Genomic DNA, 14,094 nt, shown 5'->3' with positions numbered 1-14,094 from the left:
AGATGTAGCAGTGCTATTGCACTTCATTGTTATTTAGCTTTAATGCAAAAAGGCTCGCGTCCTTCTGGCATATAAAGCCGGACTTCTCCTCTGTCAATTGTCCCCTTTATCAATGCGGCTCAGTGAATGACTGGTGTTTTCGCTTTCATGTCCGTGAGAGTGTTATATCGTAACGTTTTATCGATGCCTCAAACAGGAACGGATGCTCACGAGCGCTTCATCGGTTCGCCATCGTCGATGGACGTGTCGGCGTCGCCTGCTGACTGCCTACGAAATGAACCTGTCCCTCCTTCTAACTACGAATGCGTCTTTCCGCCTGTGTGTGTCTGTTGTCCTTGTATACGTGCGTCCAAGTGGAAGGCAGGCCACTGGTGAAATCAGTATCGGCCTGTATTCTTCTTGGCACTAGCAGCGATGTTCCTCGGCTCACCTGAGCCGAACAGCCATGGTAGAGCGGAGCAGGTTGAGTGAGGAGCCAAAAGAAACCGATGTGACCCGGCCACGAGAGAACGCACATACAGAGATATTTACACTCACCTACCGACATCCATTCGGTGCGCCAACGACCGACTCGTTCGCTCGGCATTGGCGCTTGGTCGACGCTGGCAGCTGATAGCGGTGGTTGTTGTCTTATCTCGACGAGATAACGTCCAATCCCCCTTTTTCGCCCTCCTGGCTCCGCCGCCTCTGTCGACGACGAGCAGCGAATGAGCTCGATCCCGCTTCAACGGAGCAGCAGTAATGGTAGCGACGGTTCCCGAACACGAACGATGAAATCCAATAGGGGCGCAGGCGAACTGCGACAGATCAACACATGCTGTCAGTTGTACGTAAAATATTAGTACTCCCAGCGTTGCTACGCTGCTGCCGTCTCAGTGCTGATTCCAGGCGGTGAACGACGGTATATTGGAATCCGCAGCGACGTGAACACCATTTGCACAACGGCCACGGCAGGGGTCGGTCGACCAGGAGGTAACGACTAGAATTACCAGTCCGCTGTTTCGTTCTACCCCGACCAGCTTAAGGCCGAGTTTAACGATGCTGTTTCATTATTATTATTCTTATTATTATTAGAATGGTTCTTCTTCTTATTATTAGTATTATTTAATGTAATGTTTTGAAAATGTTGGCACTCAACGCTCCTTAACCAGCCAGCCGGCCAGCCTGCCTGCCATCTACCAGCGCCAATCGGTCCGTTGGCGGTTCTCCTATTGCTCTCCTGGCTACCGCTTGCTCTCCTGGCAACTGCTATTGGTAGACTATTACAACGTTGTTGAAGAGCGCCAAAAACTGCCCGCTCCTCGGTCGACTGGCCGTCTGCAGTGGCGGTGGCGGCAAAACAGGCAAACGGCCACGGAGATGGCCGGGAAAACGGAGGGACAGAAAAGCAAAGGAAGGAGAGAGACAAGCTGGCCGCAAATCTGGCAGCTTGGCTGACCTGTGCTTTTTGCATGTTCAACTAACTCTCCTCGACGCCAGTGCGCCCGCTACTATCTACAGCTGTTAAGGCGGACAAGAACAGGACGGGGTAAGCGGCAGGCTCTGCTGCTATCGTCGTGGCGGCTACCACTACTGCTGCGAGTGGCATATACTCCTACAGAAAGAAGGAACAGGCGAGCGACGCTGGTCAGTAGGCTGGTCGGACTACAGGTAGCGTTGCCGAATTAAGCGGAATAATGAAAAATAACCCTGGAGTCGCCAAAAGTGGTGTTGATTACGTTTCTGCGAACGCGGTTCTGACAACTCTAAAACAGTAGGTAGAGGTACGTCCGGGCTGGTGGGGCAGACTCTTTAGATGCGCTAATCACTGCTGGTTATTAAGCAACAATGATCTGGGTAAGAGGAGAGGCCGGCTGAGAGGAAGCGACAAACAAAAAATAGGTTCTGGTAATCGTTGTGACGGAAAGTCTGTGCTGGACAGAAAGATCGACAACGTGGCAACTTTGTGATAGAGACGCACCTGGTCATACGGCCACATGCATCGACTAAATCGTTGTAGGCCGCGACGACGACGATGAACGTCAAGAGACAGCTATTATCGATATTGGCCAGTCGACGCCTGCTTACGTTGAACAAGTAAACATATCAACTAGAAATTCGTTTAGTATTGTTGGTCATGCATAGGAAAACAACTGACGGAATATGTCAAGAGAAGAAGAAGAAGCACACGGGTATCATTGTGTAAACTCTGGACTTATACTGAGGCATTTGGTTTACGGACCTCCTCACGGAAGGATCGGCTGGATTAGATCAAATGAAGCTCACAAATTCATTCGCTATTTATGTATAATAATTATGTGTAATTGTACGCGTGCCCAGTAGATAACAAATCGTCGTCCGTATTCAGGTCCTTTCTCCTGTTCCGTCTTATTTTTTCTGGTGTGAAAACGGGCTGGATACATTCGCTTACTCTAATCGAACGCCATGAAACACGCCGGCCATGTAAAGTCGAGCACGGTTATGAACGCTGAACTCACTCATCGCACAGATTTAGGTACATTAGGGCGGCAGTGGCGGCGGCGGCGGCAGCCGATGCTGGCAACGATGATGCTGATGCTACCTCCGTTGCTATTTGGTCGAGAGAGGCCAACATATAATAGTCAGGCTTGTGCCATATATATATATATATAGATATATATATATAAGGAAAGGTTTCCATGCGCTGTTGTAAGGACAGCGAGCTGTAGTACCCTTACCCGTAGAGAGGTCTACTGGTAACCCTCCGCCTCCCTCCCTATGCCAACCTCTGAAGTTCACAAGCCAGACCGCTGTCATCACGAGCGGCATGGGCGTCCTGCGAGCCTCACATAGAGCCCCGGCAGCAGCGGCCATCCTTTACGTCTGCACATACATGTAGCACAGCAGGCTACAGCTGCGAGAGCATTAGTAATAGAGATCGAAGTAGTCGTCGTCACAGAAACGCTGCCAGCGACCGACCAAACGACTGACTGTATCGAACAGCCGCCGCCGCCTGCACAGACAGATATTCTCCGTTGCCAAGATCACTCCTTCTCCCCTCTTCTTTCTTCGAGAACAGAACGACAGCCATTATCACCAGCAGCGGTAGCTGAGCGATGATGTTCTCATCGTCCCTCGTAGCCATCGTCAGTCGTCCTTTAGGTCTTCCTTCTCCCCCACCCCCTTTCCTAACTACGGCTTCTTTTCGCTCTACGTCGGTTTTGAGCGCCGTTGCCTCCGTTGCTGGGGATGGCCCAGCTGCCGTTGACCCTGTTATATTTAGCCGGTAGAAGATTGAATGTACGCGTGTGTGTATGTGCGTGAGTTCTGTGAACGAGTGGTTGGCTGTGCGCGTCGTGCGGACGAAAAGGCTTTGCTGCTAATGCTCATCCACGATTCCTCCTCCAGAGTTCTCTACGAGGTTCGCTGGCTTGTCGACGGGTCGATCGAGCGGTCCTCTGTGGGGAAGACGGACTGGACCGAAAGCCTCCCTTTTCCGACCCGCTACACCAAGCCCAACCCGAGCTAACCGGACCCACATGGCAAAACCTAAGAAGAAGAAGAAGAAGAAGAGGCATTCGTGTGCTGTCATGTGCTATTGCTGTTGCTACGGACGCCTGAATAACAATCGACTAGTAGAGACTCTGCAGCGTCGTTGCCGGTGATGCTACCGCTGCCGCTGAGAAAAGTAGTCGCCAGGGTCATCCTTAAGTCGTCGCTACCGTTGTGGTACCGACTCACACGAAGGAAAGAGACTGAGCGCAAAAGCCAGGAACAGCAATAGGACCTCTCTATACTATAAATTAGAAAGGGTAGCAAATCAGGCAAACAGCTCTACGAGACGGCCAAACGAACCCCTGGAAGGGAAGAATGGAAGTTAACACCGCTGGTGATGTCTGTGCTTCTGCTGCTGCTCGTGCTGATGAACAACAAGACCCACAGGCAGTGACGCCGACAAAAACGACAGCCGTTGCGGGTCGGATTCTCAACCTCTCGAAGAAACTCGCGAGCGAACGGCAGCCGCCTCCCTGGAGAAACGTTCATAGAGGGAAGGACGCAGCGAGAACAAGACGACACCAACGACAAAAGCTAAGGGGAAACAGGGTGAGTGGCAAGTGAAGATGCTGTAGAGGAAGAGGTCGACATTATCGCCGTGGCTTTGCCTGCCTGCCTGCCTCCTCCCATTGCCGTCGCTGGAAGGAGCAGTCGAGTGAACGGCTGGTAGTCTGAGCGAGCGGTTGAGTAAACGAGAAACAGACGACTGTTTCGCTCTCGGACAGCAACGCGCTTCGTTCTTCGACGCACTGAGGGGATGGGGTCTGGCTAACTGACTAAGTCTGCTGCTGCTGCTGTTGCTGCTATTTGCTCGACGGTATCTAGTGGTGGCCATTGCTGTAGTGGTGGCTTCGAGAGCGGCTAGCTGGGTGTGTGCGTCTCGCTACGCTTATGCGAGCCAATGAAGGAACGCCCAATTGGCTGTTGAGGGTGGCAGAGCTGGCCGCTGCTGGCTGGCTTTTGCTCGATTCTCCGTTTCGGACTGAGCAGCACCGGGAGTAAACACGCCGAAGACGAAGAACGTATGGGAGGAAATCTACCCCGAAAGAAAGGACGTGTAAGGAGCATAGAAATTTGTCTGGGGAAGATAGTGGTAAACATGTCTGCCTTGGCTATCTATCCATTGCCTAAGCGATGGGGCCTGTCCAAGTTCGATAGCAAAAACGACCAGTAAAACGAAGATAAGGGCGAGAGAGGGAGAGAGAGGGGGATACGGCTTCGGCCAAGTGCACTTAGAACTGAAGGGCGCGACGAGCGGTAACAACGATGAAAATTCATATCTCTACTGATGCTGCTGCGGCTCCTGAGCAGCTGTGACGATTATCACGAACAAACCAACAAAAAACTAAGAGAGCAACATAATCTTTTTTGATGACCTGTTGTAGGACAAGTACGACAACTACCACAAAGGACATCGTTTGCGACAACGGATCTTCGGGATTCACGGATCCTACGGGACGGATAATCTTCAACGACTTTGCTACGACCAGCCAAAAGACGAAATCTGGATTCCAAGCTTAGTTAACGCTGCGTCGCGTCCGCCAACGCGCATACATTTACATGTATACAGCTACATGTCAATAAAGTAAGATTACTCTTTGTAACGCTCAATAGAGGCTATCTTTCAGAGGACTCAGTAGTAGAGTAATCATCGTCCACATGGCGGGTGAAAGAATAAAAATTCGGTCTATACATTTAAACGGCTTAATAATACGTGATCATTATTATCGACACTTATTATCAAACCGACTTAATGGTTGACAGCTGGCGCAAGGCAATGGGGGCTTTCACCTTCACATCGCGCATATACATATCGAGAGCAAGACGAATACTTTTGCTCGATAGTTTTTGAGTTGCTTACTCCCGGTGAAGCGATTGTTGCAGAGCTCCTCGTTTGTCGTCGACTTTCGAGGAAACCTTCCAGATGGCCCCTTGCCTATGCTTCTAGGCTCGATCTCACTTAGCTGGCTCGACGGCCATGGCGACAGTATCTCTCGTATCATCAGTTGAATCCAGGCGAAAATGGGAGAAAGCGCTCAGGGATGCCTGACGACGTGATTGCGCGTTGATGACGGCACGATGCGACCCTGGGCGCCATCGTTCTAGAAAGAAGACCGAGAGCCTCCTTCAGCCGTCGACAACTGAATGGAAATGCGAGTGGGGAACATTAAACGGATCCGGGTGGCTATGGGGCACTTCACATACGCGGCATCTGGAAGGATAGCGAAAAACGATGCCTGGCAGGCGGCATCGTATATCGCTGAGTGCCAATCAACAATTGACATGTGGCTGTAGCTGGCTTTGGGGGTCGTACAACTATGTAAAACCACGAAGAGCAAAATAGGTTTCAGATAGGTTTTGATCTGGAATCAGCAAATCGTATATTCGCTGCTTGAACGTCCTCAGACAACGATTGGTTGATTCGATGGCCAGAAGAATGCGTCACTCAGATGATGGCGTGATGTGAGATGCGAGCCTCCTCCTACAAACGGAACAGCGAGACCCCCTTGAAAGCGAATGGCTAGGTTGAGGATAAATTGAGTGCTTCAGATAGGCTACCTTTGGAAAAAGAACATCGCTAGCCAGCCAGCCAGACTGCGAGAATATCGTCAAGTACCAGCGAAGCTACAAGCTCGCCGCTATATCTTTCGGGGTCACTTGAAATCTTAGAAAGCCTTAGAGAAGAGGGAGAGACGAATAAGAGGCCTCAGCGGTTCTCGTTTGGAACCACGAATTATTTGAGAATCAAGAACAAGTAGAAGAGGCCTCACTGTCTTTGGTCTGGAAGCAACGGAATTGTTCGTTTGCAGCTCAAGCGTCCTCAGATAATAGGCAACGACGAGTCGAAAGGACCTCTTTCATTCTGACCGACAAAAGCATCGACACCAACAAGATAGCCATTTTTGTACACATATTTATACATGCATAAGCAAACCAAAATACTTTCCCGAACCACATCATGTCAGTGATAAGTAGTTGACGGCACCTTACAGACAATCAGCCAGCATTGGCCGGCACCTTAGAGATGATGTACTAGCCTGGAGTGTTGTTTGCTATGGGGGTGTGTACGTGTGTCGCTTGTCTCGCTCCGTGGAGCGATTATGCCGATGTTCACGTTTGCTATGCTTGCGTTTACGTGTATTCCATTGTGTTTGCATCCGACTGTGATGTCGGGGCGACACATTGTAGCGTGGCGTTCTCCCACCTACGGTCAACGCAAGCCGACCTCAATAACAGCAGTACAACCAATCCCGCTTGCTAGTGAGCAAAACCGTCTAAGCGCCCATGCGTTGCTCCGCTGAGTCACTTGGACTCCGCCCCTCGTCCCCCGACCCTTTGCGAAATTTGTCCAGATGCTCTTGAGAGTTGAGCTCATGCAGCTTCAATATGCTTCAATGGCAATTAATGCAAGGCGCTCGCTACGCTTTGTAATTCGGGGTCAAGAGTTCACACGACGTAGAATGAAAAAAAGCTACTCGGAGGAAACTGTTGTAAAAAACGCAGTTTTAATTTATGATGAATTTTTGCATCATAGGGGTGCGTCTGAGGTCAAACTTCGAAGAGCTCAAAAATGCAGACCAGTATGTAGTAACTTGTGTACAGCCAAGACCATGCGGGCTATTCTTTGTCTTGCGGGGTTATAAGAAACACTAAAGCACGGCAGAATTAGGAACAATGCATCTTATGTATAGCTTAAGGTAGCACAAACGATTAGTAGGCTTATTGATTTGAAGTTTCTTGTGCTTTTGGAGTTCGTCTAGTTCGTCTCTATACCTCTCACTGTCTGTTTATATATATACACATATATGTCTTTGACTTCACACATGTGCGCGCCGTTCCGTGATCCGCTGTCTGCTTTGTGCAGAAAGTAGGAAGTGGTGGCACAGCGGTGGGTGGTGAACTCATCTGGCACCCATGTGTCCGCTTGGGTTTGGGGACGATGAGGGCAATGACGGGGACTATTACTCCCACAAACGGAGATCATCAAAGGCTTCGTTCCGTTCCTCTATTTCTCGATTGCTAATGTTCTTCATCGTAGCGTCGTTGAAGCAGAGCGGGTACAAGCAATCAGACGATCATTATCCCACTGCAACCTGTTGTTAGTATAGAGATATATTACAGATGAGACCATCGTTAGGTTAGTCAGAAAATAAGAAGCAACGAGTCACCAAAAGCAGCGTTTACAGCTCCGTATGCCGCGGCCATCTCGACAGCCGGCGGCATCATTATTATCATCGTCGTCGTCGGTGGTGTTACTGTTGTTGTCGCCGTACGAATGCTGGTACTTTCGAAGCGGTGGTAACGATGGTCGTAGGATGCACTTAGAGTGGTCCTCGTGCTGATGGTGCTGGTAGCATTAGTATTTTGCCTCTGCCTTTGTTTTCGTCCGCCTGTTCTGGTATTGACCTGACGGCCGATGGTCACTTTGGCGCCGTGGCAGTATACCGTCGAGTTGTCACCAGGCGTAGCAGGATAGAAGCAGCAGTCAAGCAACCCCCAGCAACGTAGTGAACAGTTGGCTATGCAAGCTCATCTCAAGCGCCGTCCAGAACGCAGTGCGTCCCTCTATTGGCCTGTCTGGTTCTCAGTTGCTCTGTCCACGCGTTGGCGTTTACTGGTCGGCGTTTATCATGCTTGCTCCGTCCAGAGTTCGCTGCCGTCAAACGGGGAATTATGAACTGGTCATAGTGACCGAATTTGTAGAATCGTGCAGTGCGCGGTGCTAGTCGCACCGACCGCTCGAGCTGTAACGCTGTAGAAAAGTATTCAACAAAGCGAGCGAGCGAGCCGCAGCAGTGTCGGCCAGCCGAACAATTTGATTCCGTTTCGCCGCCATTGTTCCCTCTAGGCGTTTTCTGCCTAGCGTCACAACAGCCATCATCGCCAACTTCAAGTACGTACGAAAATGGCACCCGCGTAAAACGTCTCTATTAGACACTTCTTGTAGCAATAACTGCTGCCTGCGGCAAGGAACAACTGCCAGCTCCTTGCTAGCTCGTTTCGACGACCGCAGCGACAGCGGCGTGCCTCGTTAGCCTTGCGCGCTCTTTCCTGGCCAGGCGACCGTTCTAATCAGACTTTCAGGCTGCCAGGCTGCCATTCCCCTGTCAATGACTGCTTAGGCGAGTGAACGCCATAGTCTTAACGGTGTCGCCAGCCGTAGAAATGGTGTGGCACAGCGGACATTAGCGTTGCCCGGCCAGCCGGCGGGCCGACCGACCTGACACGCTGCCTCAACCAGTGGCGATGGCAACGACAACAACAGCGTGGGCAATCGCAAACAAAACGGGCAAAGCACAAGCGACAGGAACGACGACACTCGAATAGAGAGGTAGAATGGATGGAGCAAGTCCTCGTAGCTGACGTCGCTGCCGCCTCATGGCTGTTGCTGTCGTAGTCGTCGTCGTCGTCAGCCGTTGGTCAGCGGTCAAAGAGGGTGAGCGAACGGACCCTATCCCCGTCCTCATCGCCGCCGCTATCGCCATTGTTGCTGCCGTAACCGTGATCGTCTTCGTCGGCGACAGACGATAGTTATTGTGGAGTGCGCCATTAGCTCACTCACACACGCTCAAATCACTCGACTTGGTCGCCGACGAATGGCTCAGCTGGCTTCGCCTGCCTTGCTGCAGCCAGGAGCTGGTAACAGGAGCAATAACGAGAACGAGGACGATTAGCAGCAGCGTAGGTAGCGCGACGGCGCTAGCGTCGCTGGGGACCGACCGAGCAAGCAAGCGACCGACCGACCGACCGACCGACCGAACTAGCTGCCTTCCTACTATTCACAACTCCGTCAACCAACTCAGCTCGACGCGACGCAACGCAACTCAGCTCAGCTCTGCCCTATCCTAGGGCCCAGCCTGTCCGCCTCTCTGTCCGCCAAAATAGATATATATATATATATATATATATATATATAGATAGATAGATAGATAGATAGATAGATATATTCTATTTGGAACACATATGGTCATCCGACCAATGCCAGAACTGACGAACGTATCAGCCAGACCCGCTAATCCACAAATGCTATGACAGAACATTGAGCGGCGTCTAACGTGTACACCCTGCCTGCTTCTTGTTCCCAGATAGCATCTACGTCAGACATAATCACAAGCACAGGGTTAAATGTAAAGAGAGCATAGGCAGAATTTAGAATTCTGCCGCAAAATCTGCTCCTCATCAGATTTGCCCAGCCACCGATGATTATTCATGGAGGTACTGTCGACGTGCAGTGACTCTGTTGATTCTGTTGTTGCAAGTTCCGCAAAAAGACCGGTGCGCAGACTTTCAAAGTTTGGAACTTCGATTGCTATCAATGTCTTATTATTATTATTATTATTTCAAGTATACTCTCTTATACGGGTAAGTTCAATGCGACTTTGAAAGGCAACAACTGGCGGCCAAACAACCGAAGAACAGGAAAGCGAAAAAAAATATGAATCAGCAAAACGTTTACTACCTTGTCCCCCCTTAATCGTGATTATAAGTTTAGAAAGAGATGGCCATTCGCTCAATGTCATGAGGCATCGAAGAACAGTCATAACTCATCACTTAACTTCAGTTGTGCGCCAGTGTCCTTTTCAACAGTTATACACACAACATATATATATATATATATGTGTTAGTTTCCTTTGAAATTCTACGATAATATATGCACAGATGCGCACAGGCACCCATCTTAAAGAGCAAACTTAACGAACTACTTGACATTTGTTGAACCTAAAACAAAAACAAAGATTACACTGAAAAGAACCCGTTACCCTATCACTGCTCGCGTCTGCCGTACCATTTATTAAAGGCAATCGATACCGATATAAGATAAAGGTGGCGGATCGGTAAGGCGACCGTCCGGGGACTCTATCGCCTCTCCTCCAGAATCGAACTTAAAACTCTAATAAGCATATTGTGTACGCTGAGTGCGTCAGTTCTGGGATATATAGCTCCAGAGATCGATTACTTGACCAAGTTTTATAGAAACCTCTTTAAACCGATTAAATAATGGAGGATCTACTAGCAATCTTTTTAAGTAGCAAATTTGTAATCAAATAAATAGCGATAATTCGGTTAGAAGTCTATTATTGACCATGTTCATCTTTCTTGTTCGGATCCTTATTTTGAGAATTGTCTCAAGCCTTCGCCGGCGTGGTTTTCGTAGAAGGATATTATTGTGTTTCCAGATCGTCGGAGAAGGCCAACTGGGGGGGTGCTCTTAAGGTATTTATGCGATAGCGAAGTTACTTATCCGTTACACTATAATAGTCCGTTACAGAACTTCGACCATAGTTTTATAAGGAACATTGATAAAACGGCAGATGCTGTTTATCCATTTCGCAGAGATAATGACCCTACTAGCAGCCGAACTACTAATAATAATGGTTATTATCGGATGGCATGTATCCGTTATGTTATGGAGTGATCTCACCCATTGTGTTCCTTTCAAGAAAACGCCCTTTTGCTGTTTCACTCGAATCGATCGAGGGTTTCCAAGTGATGAACCTCACCGGAGTTCTTCCTTTATCAGCTACAACATCTTGACAATATATGATGATCGCACAAACGCACTCTTCTTGAACATCGCTCCACCGATACATTAAGGTTATAGCTGGCATAACTCGACATTGCACCACGAAGCATTACACAGCACTTTATCATCTTCGGCGTCGCCTTCATTATCACCTAGGCACAATACCACAGGCACTTTTCACTCAGATGAAATACTGGCTGTCGCTTCCGAAAGTAGATAAAATTAATTTAGTTTCCCCTTGATTAAAGCATCTACGTGAATAGTTGAATTTTCTCGAAAGACAAGCCCAGCAAACGCGACTACTACCGCTACGACTAATGAAATTACTACCATAGTGTTAGCGTACGAAGTTACGTATGGACTCATAATAGTAGTAGTAGTAGTAGTAGTAGTAGTAGTAGAGCAAAGTTGGCCTGCCAAAAGGTGCAAACGCTACAAGCACACCAGGTATAGCACGCAGACAGACAGGCCTTCAGCGCTGTTCCATTTTCTTTTTCGTTTTCCAAGCGCATACTCGTTTTTCGTCTTTTCGACTCCTCAACTGGCCGAGAGGGAACGAGCGAGGATAACGATCAAGTGACGGCAAAATCTATTTCGATCATTCTGTGGCTCACACTACACGAGTCACCAGCAGCTGCACCAGCAGTACCAGCATCGGGACCAGCTCCGCGTCGGCCGCTACTGCTGCCAGCAGGAGTAGCTTTAGGACGATGATGGTGGCAGCGACAGCGGCAGGTCGCCCGGTCGGTGACGAGGGCGATCCACGAACTCAAGGGCCTAGGGGCCTCTGGGGTGGAATTGTGCTGCTGCTGCTGCTACTAACTCTATGATGCAGCAGCGGATGCTGCTGCTGCTGCTGCTGCTGCTGCCGCCGCCGCCGCCGCTGCGAGCGTAGTTTCTCTTTTTGGTCTCGTCACTCGCCAGAGGTTCTGTTGCAGCGGAGTTGAGGTTATGTTAAAGCCCGCTCACTCTGCCTGTTCTAGCATGCTCACAGATACAACACATACAAACACACGGACGCAGCAGCAGCGGTCAGAACACCCTCTCACAGCTGGCGCCTAGGCTGGCGGCAACACCAGCAGCGGCAGCAGCAGCAGTCGCAACAGAGCCTGTTCGAGAGCTCGTCGTGGCCGCCAGCGCAGGCAATAGGAGAGCACTGGTGTGGAGAGGAGGGCACCAGTAGTCGAAGTGGTAGCAGTAGAAGTAGCGGTGGGCGCTACCACACACACACACACACACACAGATACACATGCACACACGCACAGACACACACACTCACGGACTCATATTGCTGATGACAGAGACTTACAATCAACGCAGTGGCTCTCACCTCTCGATATACACACACACGCAGACGGCACAGAGCTACTGCCGTCATATCGAGGAGACTAACGGTGATGGCCGCTGTTCTTGTCACACAGCATCGCACATGAGAGAAACCTGGAAATAGATGACGATGAATTTTCATACACACATATACATACGACAGACTCTATCGTTCATAAACAGACACCCACATATCGAGGCGCTCACTTAAAAATTTACGAACGACAAAATCGCCGTCATCATCAGCATGGGCCGAATCGAACAGAGCACTAAGACGCAAACAAAGACTCAGGTCTCTTTCAGTTTCCGTCCGTCCGTTTTGTCAATTCTCTAAAATTGTGGCGTGGCTAGAAACTAGCAGCGGTCATCGATTGCCGGCTGGCCGCCAGGACCGAACTCTCATAAATAGCAAGACAAAGATTACTCCAGACGCGCAAACGTATAAAGCAACTGATCCAAACCTAATTTTTTTACGTTTTCTCATTAATGGTATCGCTGTTGGTTTGATGCCGTAGCATATCTGGAAAGACGGAGGAGGGCATTGTCAAACACACGATTTTTAAGCGGTGAAAAAAAATGTATCGGTGTACCCAGCAAATGGCCAGTTACTTTGAGATTGTTAGATCTAGTTCATTCGAACATAGTAGCGTTCACAGTTTTCCGCTCAGATTGTACAATCTTACACTTACTCCTTACAACCTAGTTATCGTAATTCGAGAGAGTGAGTCGACAATTTCGATATCTATATTCTTCACTTGATCGTCAACTACCACTCATAACTACCTGTGCAATGTAGTGACGCGTTACAAACGCCACCCTGTATACAAATGAAGACAATTGAAAATTTGATGAAAACCACAGACTTTGCTTCACCAACGAGATGCGGAAGCGGAACTTCGTGTCCCTTGTCAGTAGAGATTTAGTCTAATACAAATTGAAGATGACTCACACACATGTCGAGAGCAGTCGATTAGATAACTTCTAACACCTCACACCTCGATTTTCATAAATAACGTTCGTCAGAACTTCGGTATCTACTACACTAGATAACTAATCACTAGTGACGTCAACAATGTTGAAAATCCAAAGCGAGTTTCAATTGTCTACCAAAGAGACGGAACATCAGCCGTGGCGATTATGCGGATGGTGATGTGATGACCGTTACCTATTGATAATCGACCCCATCTCCACTAACATCAGCAGTCAGATACTAATGGGAGGCGCAGTGCCCGTGTGAAGGGTGACCGCACTGAATGTTGTGGACATAAACGAGAGTTTTGTGATATTAAAGATCACATCATCTTCATTAACATCAGCAGCAATGACCACAACAGAGAAAGACGCAGATACTTTGTTCCGGAAAAAGACGAGATAAATCATGGTGGGACTGACTGCACAATGATGCGCCTGTCCCCCATGCGCGTTCTCCGTTGCTTAATGCGGGGTCGATCCCCCGGCACTGTCGACGCGGGTCGCTTTACAAATAAGCTCGTTCGGAGACAAGGGACACCAGCGCCGTGTCTTTCAGTTGCGCGCCCATTCCCTATCATTCGTTTACGGACTTGACTGTGCACATAATCCGCCGATCTCTCGCTTCGTCCGTGGAACATGAAGGAATCTGCGCGGCCTTTGCCTTACTTACGCTGATACTGCCAAGCGTACGTAACCGGTGTTACCGTGTCGCATAGGGGCAGGCAGACTAAGCTCTTGGATACACGATGGTCGCCAAC

The sequence above is a fragment of the Varroa destructor genome, unplaced genomic scaffold (assembly GCF_002443255.2).
Source record: "Varroa destructor unplaced genomic scaffold, Vdes_3.0 BEIS01000005.1, whole genome shotgun sequence".
NCBI lineage: Eukaryota > Metazoa > Arthropoda > Arachnida > Mesostigmata > Varroidae > Varroa > Varroa destructor.
This window is presented reverse-complemented; position numbering follows the sequence as displayed.